Raw genomic sequence first — 13,183 nt, 5'->3', positions numbered from 1 at the left:
TCCGTATGCATGATATTACAGACCTTTTCAACGAGTGCTGGCAAAATGGAATGCTCCCAGAGCAATGAACACATGCGAAAATCACCTTCATCCTTAAACCAGGAAAACCTTTGGATCTCAAAGATATCCGACCCATCTCTTTAACCGCCTGCTTAGGGAAACGTCTTGAACATGTGGTTCTGGCCCGCTTGCAGGAACACATGCAAGAGTAAGACCTATTCCCCCACTGGTTGGATTTCGCAGCCATCTCTCCATCCTAGATGTTATGTTACAGCTCTCGGAAGAGATTCTACACCCCAGAAACGCTAAACACACCAGGGTCATCTTGGCCTTAGATCTTACTAAGGCTTTTGACGATGTTCACCATTCGGCCATTATGAACGCTCTCTCGAATATTTCAGTAGGAGGAAGGATGCATTCCTACGTAGCGGCCTTCCTTCGCAACCTAACGGCAAAACTAACATTTGGTTCGCTCTCTTCACCAACCTTAAAACTAGGTAGCAGAGGTACACTTCAGGACTCAGTCCTCTCTCCCTTTCTTTTCAATATTTCTCTCATTCCTATGGCAAAAGCCCTGACAGGTATCCCTCACCTCTCCCACTCATTCTACCCGGATGACATTACTTCTTGGACATCAAAGGGTAATGTCGGTCAAATGGAGGAAACCCTCCAGGCTGGGGCGGACATCGTGGCGGCGCACACCATGGTGGTGAGCCTCACCTGCTCACCGTGTAAATCAGAACTGTTGCTCTTACACCCTTCAAGGTGCCGCGCAGACAGGGGTCCACCGCCCAATATTCGACTCACCATTTATGACCAACAAGTTCCCGAGGTTGATAAGGTGCGTATACAGAGCACAATTATTCAGAAGAACGGCAAGAATACTGCCACTATTACTAGGCTCGCAAACACAGTCCACCAGACCATGAGACTGATTAGATGAATTGCGAACCGCCACCGGGGAATGCGGGAGAACGACCTCCGCCGCCTTATACAAGCGTTCGTGGCGAGTCGAGTGACTCCCTTCCATACTTGTTCCTTTCCACGGTGGAGGAAGAAAAAGTAAGTTCACTAATCAGGCAAGCCTATAAAACGGCCCTCAATCACCCCAGACACACGTCGAATGCCCGTCTGCTCCTTATGGGGGTTCACAATACCCTAGATGAGCTTAGCGAAGCCACTCGCACAGCACAAGTTGAACGCCTATCATCCACCTCAACAGGGGGGCATATTCTCTCTTCCTATAGGCATCAACCATATAAGCTTTCTCACACCCATGTACTCCACACCGGGAGCAATTCAATCTCCCTTAACAATCCATTCACTCCCGAAAAACGTCCACCCGGTCCATCACCTTGCTCGGCGAGAAGCCAGAGCCGTGGCAGTCCAGAAACAATACCACGCAGATACCAGTGCATTCTATGCACTAGTATCTGCACAAGAAATGCGGGAATGCAGACAGCTCCAAACCAACACTTACCCCAACCTACATCAATACAACATAATGTTCCCAGAACACTACATATGCCCCTGGTGCAACGACCAGCCCACCGCCTACCACGTCACATGGGGGTGCACAGGCCCCAAACCTCCACACATAAACATGCACCATTCGGAGGCGCAGTGAGAGGCCACTCTGCAATGCTATGATCTAGAGACCCAGCGTAGGCTGGTAACTCAGGCAAGAGCGGCAGCCCAGGTCACTGGGGTCTTGAAATGAAGACTCCACTCACTGCCCCCCCCCCCCCCCCCCTTTTTCTCTTTTTTTCCTTTCTGTTTTCTTTTTCATTTTGAAATAAAGTTTTCTCTCTCTCTCTCTCTCTCTCTCTCTCTCTCTCTCTCTCTCTCTCTCTCTCTCTCTCTATGTAAACGCCGCAGAATATACTAGTCATCAAGCTTAAGCCTTGAGCGTGGTTTCCAACACACTTCACCTTATAGTTTCTGGTTCGATTAAAGATGCATTCTCGTTAGAGGCGCAATAAGTCGCAATTGCTCTTCAACCACTGCCACACTAATCTTTAGTGGTTCAATGGCAGCAATCCGTAATTCCGCACGAGGCAGGATTCACAAACCTGCTTTCAAAATTCTCACTTCTATTCAACCCCTGACCAGATCAGTTGAACTTCTATGGATAACTGCTCATGCGGGCAACCCTGAGAATGAAGCTGCCCACAACACAGCTCGAGCGCATGTCAACTGAGCAGGGCCAGCTATAGACCCAGGCAGTGCACGCGAACGCCTGGTTATACTTATTACGAAATTACTCTCCACTGCAGGGAGCAATGACTGCAGTATTCGCCCTCGCACCAATCACTATCTAAATTCGAGCAGGTGATCTGGCGCCAGCTCCAGGCCTGTACCTTTATATCTCCAGCACACCTTGCCAATATCCACCCCGGCCTTTTCTGCCCTGCATGCACCCTCTGCGGAGCACCCAAAGCAGATTTTCACCACATCCTCTACATTTGCTCTGAGCTCCAGCCACCCCTCAATTGGCAACTAACAGACATAGAGTGATGGGAGATCGCAGTGTCCAGCTCGGACCCAGCTGGGCTCTAAGAGTAGCCAAGAGCCACAGGCTCCTGGCCACACGCGATATTGAGCCGATTCATCAATATAGACAATAATAAGGCGCAAGAATCAATAAACCTTTTCACCACCACACCACCTAGCTGGGAATGAAAATCATTGAGGCATTTGTACTGGAATCTACCCGATAGATAGTGCAGACAACCGGAGCGCTACGCCTCGAATACCATAAAACGGGAGTTTCCGGAACAGAATATGATACTGAATTGAGTCAAAGGTCTTTTTGAAATCCAGAAACAATCTGACAGTAAAAACGTTTATGCTCAAAATTATTCAGCAGTTTATTTTAACATTAAGTAACGCCTTTCCGATAGATATTGATACGTGGCAAGGTTAGTGCACGAAGGTGACGTAGCACACAAAGCACAGAATCACAGCAGCGTTGACCTTCTTCTAGCACTAAACGTTGCTACCACTTTGTCGTCTTCTGTGTCACTGTTTCTGATCGTTGTTTAGCGTCCAGCGATTCAGGGCATATATGTCACAATATTTTTTCACGAGAACCATATTGCTCTTCAGCGAAGGCTTTCTTTTCTCTAAGGAACTTGAGTAGTCGCGTCTTCAGAAGATGCTCTAAAACTTTTGAGAACACAGGCAAGACTGAAATGGGTCGGTAGTTGTTTATGTCACCACACCGGGCTCCTTTATGTATAACCACTATTACTATCTTCATGCCATCAGGCAAATGCCCTATAATTAGTGCCTCAATACAAATATATTACCACCCAATATATCGGCGACAGATATAATGAGCTCGGCTTTGAGGTCATCGTCCCCAGCTGCTGCGACCCCATTCATGTTGCCCCCGTCATGTTGTCTATATCATCATCCCGCCTTACCCGCAGCATCCCTTGACACGTCTGCATTCCATTGCAATCCCGTCACTGTCCCAAAGAGCCATCGATTACCTACCATTCGCATTGCATTTACGCACATCCATTATGCCAGCTAGAACGTCATGAACTCGCGTTTTGTTCCTGTCCCACTTATATCCTCTGCCAAAGCTTTCAAGTTGCATTAATCGTTTTTCTTTCTGTAAGTCGCTGCGCTGTCCTCTCTTTTATTTCAGGCCTTTCCGCCAGTTTCAATACCTTATAATTGAATTCTGGCAAGACACAATCACCAGGGTGATTTTTTTTCTTCTGACAGTCCCAGAATATATGATCTATGGTGGCTCTGCCACCACATTTACTCACTACGGGCTGAATCTGTCCGGATAACGTGGAGAAGTACTAGTGAGTTAGGGAGAGTTTTAATGGAGCTGTCTCCATTACCTCTTTTGCCTTAATAAAGTCTTTGTGAGGTGGAGAGTATTAGCCTTTCGCATCGATAGTGTTGAGGTATATTGTGGTAGATTTCTAGGGCTTCTATGGTCACGTCGGCCTAAAGCTATGATGTGGGCTGCCTCATTCTCCGGGTTTGACGAGTGAGCCGGCACATAAACCAATTCCACGTTCTTTCTCCATCTCGGGTAAATCTTAAGGATGTTTTTTTTTTTTTTTTTTTTTTTTTTGGGGGGGGGGGGGGGGGGGCGAACCCTTTGTATCGCAGCGGGAGATTGGTTGAAACAATCAGTGAGGCTCCACAGTGACCAAGGGACGCCATGTAGAGGAATGAAGAAATCAAGAAAACTCTTCTGTTCTTAAGGATTAAAACTTTCACAATGTTTATCAATAACCGTACATCAAAGCAAGGAAACACTCCGTTACATAGTGTAGCCTGATGAAGGCAAGTGCCCCTCTTGCACTCCCCTGCCGAGCCGACGCTTGGGAGGGCGAGCGGGCCCGGGGAGAGTCCCTATAGTCTCCCCCTAGGACGTAGTTGGCGGGAGTTGAGAATTTGGGAGAGGGATTGAGGTTATTTGTAATGGGCTATATGAGTTTAGTGGGAATATGCATAGGCGTGCTCACAAGGGGGAGGGACAGAAAGGGCGTCCGTAAATGGCAGGTGAGACGTGGTAGTCATTTTTAATTTTTATTTATTTCGTGGATGTGTCGAGTAGGACTAGGAACGTTTTTGGCTCCAACACTCATGAGGAAGATTGTAGTTAATTCTCTTTTTACAATGAGAAAGGTTACATTTATAAACAGAAAAAAAAACAAGAACCACGTAAATATCCCAGAAAAAGCAACGCAAAAAAGACGTGGACAAAAACGAGACAAGGATGGGTTCTGAATTTACAACGGCTCTTATTGTGGAACAATTCACTTTTATACACAATCTGTACTGTCGTGGTTATCGCTCACACATGTGCAAATAGGTCAGCTCTTTTCGGAAAATGGTGATACAGGCGGTGCTGAGACAGCCCTTCCCTCATCTAGCTGAGCCGCCCTTCCCTTGAACATATCTGTTCAAATTCTGCGATTTCTCAAGTAATGCGTTCTTTGCTCTTTCTGGTTAAGAAGGTGTTATCAAGTGCAGGTGAACAATCCTAACAGGTAAAATATTTTCCCTCGCGTGCATTTTTGACGTTCCTGGCATGCTCTCGTAAACTCTCATTCACGCATCTCCCAGTTTGTCAAACATACGTTTTTCTACAACTTAAGAGAATATGGTAAACTACACCTCGTACCTCACATACTTTCCCGTCTTCCAGTGCCATTAAAGGAAAGTCCCCGAATGTGTAACAAAAAAGAAAAGAAAATATATTCCTTATGAATTAAGAGGCCTGTGCCTTCAAAACAGCAAGCGAGTGTGTACACCCCCTTAGGGGCATTGCAAGGAAGACAGTGGTCTTCGATTTCCGCTCACTCATCCAGTATTTTGTGCCTACTAGTAACATATCATGTGTAGTTTAGAATGTGCCAGGTTGGCTCCTGTCTCCATGCGCATCCATCAACTCCTAGAATAGTCCAACGCATTTACGCTCGTTGAAAACCATCTGGCTCCGCAGCTCGATGTCGCAACTCCCCGTCCCAGAGGCCTGCATATTGAGGAGCCCTTTCGGGCACGTCGCCAAAGAAAAAAAGAAAAAGAAAGAAGAAAGAGCGGAAACGGGGGAGCAACGGAGCAACGCACGCTTTGGATTCCCGTGTGCCAAAGTTAACGCGGCAGCAGGAGTTGTGTGTGTGTACCTTTGAGCTGATGGTAGCTGACCGGAGAGGGAAAATCTGAAGCTGCATGGGTCACAATTTACTTATTTCTTTACCGTAACGGAGCACTCCTCTTCCTCTGCCTCAAGTAAACACACACATACCAACACACGTCATCAGAGAGCACTGCAGTACAGACCAACTCCTGTAATTATATGCATATCCAGTCTACAAGGTTGTACTCCAAGTATTAGTAGTGGAAGGAAAATAACTGATGTTTCCTTTTGGCTATATATTTATATATAGCAACATCTGTAATGTGGAAACTATGATAAATTTTAGGTGCGCACATGCTCGCGTCATTATCTTGCATTTATGATTTGAAGATATTAACCTTCCGAACGTAGATTATATATGCATGTCGTTTGACTGCAAAGATAAAGTTACTCGTTTAATGTAAATGCTCTTTTAACGTAACAGTGAAATTACCTAAACTTGCATGACGTTCGCATAACATTATACTAATGCTTTTCGTGTTACCCGGTGGTAACTGAGAAAAGGGGGGGGGGGGGGGGGCTAAGCCAGATTTCTATAACCTCTGTATGAATGGCGAAAGCGCGCTTGCTGGCGAGATCATAAAGGAAATTCATGCAGTTCTCATTGCTCACTTACTATGGCAACCGTATTGTTTCTCGTTAACAACTAAAGAAAAAAGTGGCGCTTCAGTATTTTATCCACCAGGGAAAGCCGTAGCAATACAGGAAAGATGTGGTTTTGCAGATTAGCTTAGCTATTCTTGGATGCGACACGTGGACACAGTCATAACAATACGACACCTCTTACAATAAACGCTGTGAAAGTTTCCGTACCATGCAGTCTAACAGCGAACTTTCACTTGTTGCAAATTTATTTGAATTAGAAACGCGCTATCAAACAATTTAATCTTCGCGCAAAGGAGAGCGTGGTGAATTTACCGATTCCGAGGCAGAATCCATGTTTCCGATCCAGCATTGGCTAAGCCAGATTCAAAACCTTCAGTCTTCGTTATTCATACGAGGTATGAAGTAATATTATTTAACAATCTCGTATAGACAGTGGCGCCAGATATCAATCTAGGAGATTTGAGAAACTATGCTGATAACCGAACAGGTCGAGGCTAGAGGAAAGCTGCCATTTCACTGAGAAATGAAGCCTGAAGCGAAGTTAGTAGACGCGTTATTTATTTTACGGACAATTTGTAAATTTATTTCGCAAAGAACGCGAAGCACAGTGTTGCTTCACTTATAAAACAGGCCTTTTTACATTTATTTCCTTTATTTTACTTTTATTTGTTTGTTTTTTTACGATATGCGATTACGCAGAGCTAGATAATCCATTATTATCGCCACCGTAAACTCCACAGATCAGCACAGCGTAACTAAAATCCTTAGTTCGATATTTTTTTTATTTTTATTTATTTATTTCACCAAACTGTGCGCTTATTTCTAAAGCATACTGCTTTGTCATGAGTAGAGGCGCAAACTTTCCAGGAATTTTAAAACGCTTGAGAAAAAAAAGTTCTTTTAAAACTTTTTAACAAAAAATAAAACTTTCTGGAAATTTCGAGATATTTTTTAAATTTTGAAAACATTGAAAACATTCCTTCCAAATTTTTAATTTTTTTAACGAAAAGTTAGAAGTTTGGAAGAGATGAAACACAAGGCAAGAAAGGGTGAATTTATTCACTAGCAAGCACATAAACATCAACAAAAGCTTTCTCTTAATCAGATAATTGATCGGCAAGCTTAGACCATTAGCCGCATATCCAATCTATCTATAGATTGTCAGTTTTCTGGTAAAACCCGATTTTACCCGGTTTCGCACCCCGAACACGTTCCTAAAAATTTTTTACTATTTGTGGAACAACTGTACCCACGGAACTTGTTGAAAGCTCGTCTGAAAGCACCAAAGCAGAAAGTACTCGAGCGATACTTTTATTGCGAAAGCATTACTACTCTAGGCTTCAAGCCTTCAGCGCAGCGCGGCAATAGCAACGTTTTACCCACGTGACGCTATGACGTCACACCTCACGTGACACAATAGCGAGAGATATCCTCCCAACTCAAGCGGTCGGCGTGGCGCGGTCGGCCAACTTGGGTCTCTCGTTTCACATGGGACGGTTATGTCCGAATCAGCCTGCTAGGACCCTGGCATTCACATTACCCTTATAGGCTACTAAGGCACATTCATACGGTTTGGTTAAAGCGGGGCTTTATATGTGGGCTGAGGAAGAAGAAAAAGAGAAGAACGCTCGGTCACCGCAGCTAATGTTTTCGTTGAATATTTTGTTCAGTAGCGTTGAACTCTTGTAATTTTTCTGATAAAGAGATTCTTTATTCGAAGGTAGTGATGCCCTCGAGCCACTTTTAGACGTCCAGAAAATGCTTGGAAGCGGGAACTTTTGATGCCAAGCTTCGATCACCTCGTAAACGTCCACGGACTGTCAACGAGTGTTCCTCGATGATCGGTAAAAGCGATCGAGCAATAGGCTTTTTTTCTGTTACCTAAGAGCAGTGCCATATTAGTACAAACTTGTAAAATCTCCACATAATGGGGCTGCACTCTGAAACCAAATTTCTCATACAAAGAAGAAAACCAGTTGATAATGCAGGAACTGCGTGCCCTACTCAATCCATTCCAGAAGCTTTGTTTGTTTGTTTGTTTGTTTGTTTGTTTGTTTGTTTGTTTGTTTGTTTGTTTGTTTGTTTGTTTGTTTGTTTGTTTGTGGGCTTTAACGTTCCAAAGCGACTCAGGCTATGAGAGACGCCGTAGTGGAGGACTCCGGAAATTTCGACCACCTGGGGCTCTTCAACGTGCACTGACATCGCATAGCACACGGACGCCTTGCTTTTCGCCTTCTTCGAAAAGCGGCCGCCGAGGCCGGGATTCGATCCCGCGTCATTGGGAACAGTAGTCGAGCGCCGTAACCACTGCGCCACCCCGGCGGGGTCCATTCCAGTAGTGGCTGCTGAGTTAGTTGTTTGATATCTACCTCTCTTATTTCCGTGACGGCTGATGTAGGCTCACTTTGAAAGGACTGTAACCAGTACTTGCTGGAAGCAAGCCCCACAAATGAGTGTTGAACTTATGGACTTTTGGAATGACGCAACTGTGCGCAAACACAGACTAGCAAATTCAGCGTTGGTATTATTGTGTCTAAGCTAATGGCAGCTGTGACGTTGAGTGAACGTTCTTCCAGTTAAGATACCTCCAGAGACCAGACAACTCACGAACGGAAGCCGATATGTTGCGCATATACACGTGATTATATATGTTAACGATGACTAGCTCACGTGAATGAAATGTTTCTTGTCCAAAAACTAACCGTTGCGCATCACTGAGATTACTAACTACGACAGAAAGACCTAATTATGAAATACTTTCTTGAAAGCAACCTAAAACATAATCCTAATCGTTACCCACCGACTAGGAGAAATCGAATAAATTATTAGTTTATAAATTTAACCCAGTAAATCCCGAATTTTCCAGTGTTTTAATGAAAATTTCGATTTCCCCCCTGTTATTAAGTCAAAAAATAACGCCCAAGTTTTATCCCCTGAATTTGAAAAAACATAAAACCAGAAAACGAATAACCCTAAACCTATGCGATCTCCGCAAAAAAAATACGAGTAAGGGTACCATCGCCAGCTTGTATGTAGCTGGTGCTCTCCGTAGCTGACGCCGCTACCTTATCACTTCGGAGTGCTTCACGCGTTTTGCAAATGTGGCCAGCAACGTAGTACACTGCAGAGTGACTATTCTTGTTTCGACTGACCAATAGAATAATGGTTTTGGTGAAGCAGCTTACGGGGACAAATTCATTGTGGTTTAGTGCGTGTGTATCGAGTGAGTGCCCGTTCTGCCATTTTGTTCGACAGAAGTCACGAGGTAAATCATTGAAAACTGCTGGTTGCGTTCAGCCTAGTTCATTCACGTTACCTGCCTTCAGCTCAATTTTTTATAACACGATCTAGAGGGTCCACTAACAGGCGATAACATAGGCGCTCGACTACCGAGCCGGTGGACCCGCGTTTCGAGAGATGCGAAATGCAAGGCACCCATGTGCTGTCCGATATAATTTAACTGTAATAAATCCTTGTAATATTTCCAGTAGTTGAAATTATTCGGACTACTATACGTACCGGAGTACACGGGTTTTAATCCGATCGTCGGCGGTTGCGTTTCGATGGAAGCTAAACGGAGGTGGTGGTGGTGGAAACGTTTATTGGTTAATTGGAGTTTGGGAGCCACAGAGTGGCCCCGCTACATGGTCGGCGTCCCTAGTCCGGGGCACCGCATGACGAGGCCCCGTCTTGCGCCCGTTTCAGAGCCCGTTGAGACTCCAGTGTGGAGCAGTTGAGGAGGGCAGTCTCCCATGCCTCTCGGGAAGGGGTAGGGGAAGGGGGGAGGTGAGGATTTCGAGTACATGCCCATACCATGTGGAAGACATCACAAGTCTCTCCACAGCGCGGGCATCGCCCATCCGTGTTAGGATCATAATGCTTTAAGATTGCAGGACAGAATAGAGTACCTGTTTGCAGGCGCCTTAAAGTTCGTTCCTCCGCCCTACTCAGCCCCTTTGCAGGAGCCGGGAAAAGGCGGTGGTTGTCGCTATAATACGTTATGATTTCTTTGAACTGTAGAAGCGGCTGGTTTGTCTCCGAGTCAGAAGAGCTTTGATGAGGAGCCCGGTGAGTAAGCGCTCGGGCAGCCGCGTCAGCGGTTTCGTTACCTCGTAAGCCCTGGTGGCCAGGAGCCCAAATTATTTTCTTTGACGTTGGAGCTGTGGCAGTCCGCCTTAGAATTCGACTCGCTAAGGGGGAGATCTCCCCTTCTAAGTAATGAACACACGCTTTTCGGGAGTCCGTTATGATCATCCTTGAATTTGGGTCCGCGGCAGCAAGCGCTATCGCTACTTCCTCGGCTCGCGCTGAATTTTGTGCTCGGAAGGAGAGTCCATCAACGTGCATTTCTTGGTGAACAACAGCGGCCGTGTAAAATCCCGTTGGCGACGGCCCTGCTATGTCTACATAATATGCACCGGGTCGGGAGCCGTACCGCCCCTCAAGCGCCCGAGCCCGCGCTTGTCGTCTGCTTTCGTGCGTGTCGGTGTCCATGTTACGGGGTAGCGGAGATACCCAGAGGATATCGCGCCACAGATCTGGGATACGGCTCGACTCCTCTGGAGTACAATCATGTTGGATACGTAAGCTACTAAGCAGGCGGCGCCCGGGTGCCGTCTGCATGAGCCGCGTATACTGGTTCACGAGATGGGCCTCCCGCAGCACCTAGTAGGAGTTGAGCACCCCCAACGCCTTGAGTTTTGCATTAGAGGTATATAGCCACCGGGAGATCCAGGGCTCGCTTAGTTGCCTTGCGGATGATGGCGTCTATTCGCTCATCGTGTTGCTTAGTAGTGCGAAGGTATGGCACGGCGTAGAGGATCCGACTAGTCACGAAAGCATGGACGAGCCGCAGCGCGTCCCTGCCCCGCACACCGCCCCGCTTGTTGGAGACGCGGTGAATCATGCGCCCTACCTGTTCGCCTACCTTCTTGAGTTTTGCAATAGTGGAGTCCGGTCTGAGTCTGTGGTGAATGAACAGGCCCAGAATCCGGAGCTCCTCCACCTCTCTGATAGGACCTCCCGACAAAGAGATGTGTATTGCTGTGTTATCCTTTGGGTTCGTTCTAACATGCAGAAGTTCTGATTTGGCTGGAGCACATTGAAGCCCCTGTCGATAGCATACGCATCGACTATGGAAGCGGCCCGCTGAAGGCGCTCCTCCATTTCCCCAAGGCTCCCGTCGGTGGTCCAGATAGTAATGTCATCTGCATATAATGCATGTTGGATTCCTTCCACCCGTGCCAGTTGGCTTGGGAGGCGCATCATAGCTATGTTGAACAGAAGTGGTGATAGTACCGCTCCCTGAGGGGTTCCCCGTGTTCCCATGACGTAAAAGCCATACTCCTCGTCCTCAATCTGAAGAAAGGCCTGGCGTTTAGAGAGGAAATCTCTTACATACGTGTAGGCCCTAGCTCCGCAATTGGTTGGGCTCAAGTTGGCCAGGATGCTACTGTGTTTAACATTGTCAAAAGCCCCCTTCAGATCAAGGGCGAGGATGGCTTTGTCATTACGTTGCATAGCTGTGGGTTGTATTACGTCTCTGTGTATCTGGAGGAGGATGTCCTGCGCGGACATATGCGGGCGAAACCCGAACATGGTTGCTGCAAAGAAGCCCTTGGCCTCCAGGTATGGAGAGAGGCGATCCCGTGCCAGCGTCTCCATAAGTTTGCCCACACACGAGGTCAGTGATATAGGCCTCAGGTTGTCCGTATTCACGGCCTTACCTGCTTTGGGGGAGAGGCGCCCGTTTGCTGCACGATGTCAGTGCACGTTAAAGATCCTCAGGTTGTCGGAATTACTCCGAAGCCCTCCACTAGGGTACCTCTTTCTCTCTAATCACCTCCACTCCCACCTTCCTCCCTTCCCTTAGGGCTCGGTTTAGGTGTCAACGGAAGTGTGACAGATATACCTATACTGCGATTTCTCTGCATTTTTTATTTTTTTTTTATTTATACGAAAGTTGTCGTAGTGGAGGACTCGAAATAATTTCTATGATAATAATAATCGGTTTACGGAAAAAGAAAGGCACCTGAGCCATTTTTGGACCCAAGCCGCGTAGATATCTAGAAACAAGCTATGAAAATGTATGACAATTACTCTCTCGCTTTTCACCGAGGCATCTGAAGTTGTTTTAAAATAAAAAAAAAAGTTCTAAACTGGGAGTAAGCACTCATAAAACTCTAAAATCACAAAAAAGAAATTTTCAGTGCTGTTTTTTTTTTCCGCTTTTGCTCATAAAAACAAAATTGAGAGAGAGAGAGAGAGAGAGAGAGAGAGAGAGAGAGAGAAATAGAGAAGGAGACATCTTTGTTTTAAATTTAAAAATGTTGTTTTTTGTTTTGTTTTTTGCCTTAACATCTCCTTTCATGAGTATTCGGTTGCACATCTAAGAGTTTATTTCTCGAAGTCACCATAGATGGAAGTATCTCATTGCAGTCTTTCAGCGACCAAGGGTGGGCAAAAAAATATCGCTGTGTTTTATCGCCATATTCGGTGCTTGCCGAGGACATCTGCAGAACCACCATGATAGGGCGCCGATTTGCCGAGCGCGCGAGATATTATGAGGACGGCTTGAGTGTATACTGTAGCTTGAGTGCAACAAGATTTGCTGGGGCTCACTTTTCTGTTAATGTGACACTAAAAACAAGATGGAAAAACCTCTGGAGGCGGAGTGACAGCTGTGAGGTTGTTGCACGTTTGTCGCTCTGATATTACATTTGTGGAGCGCTTGCCTCCACAAATGCTTGTCTACCTGTCATTGCAGAAAGTACGACCAAAACGTCGTGCAAAGATGTCTGATTGCTCAAGATCGTATTTCGGGCGCGTACTGAATATTTAAGCTTGCCATAGTTTCAGCAGTTTTATTAAGAGCAAACCGAATGCTTGAGTATTTAAACT

At 46.0% G+C, this 13,183-nt stretch overlaps 1 pseudogene; it reads right to left on the bottom strand.

Annotated features, from left to right (window-relative positions):
• Positions 1-9,940: 9,940 nt before the first annotated feature.
• On the bottom strand, positions 9,941-12,013 carry LOC146200098 (uncharacterized; annotated as a pseudogene).
• Between the last annotated feature and the right edge of the window lie 1,170 nt (positions 12,014-13,183).

Source organism: Amblyomma maculatum, chromosome 2 (assembly GCF_055883805.1).
Source record: "Amblyomma maculatum isolate TAMU_Amacu chromosome 2, ASM5588380v1, whole genome shotgun sequence".
NCBI classification, from domain to species: Eukaryota; Metazoa; Arthropoda; class Arachnida; order Ixodida; family Ixodidae; genus Amblyomma; species Amblyomma maculatum.
This window is presented reverse-complemented; position numbering and strand designations above follow the sequence as displayed.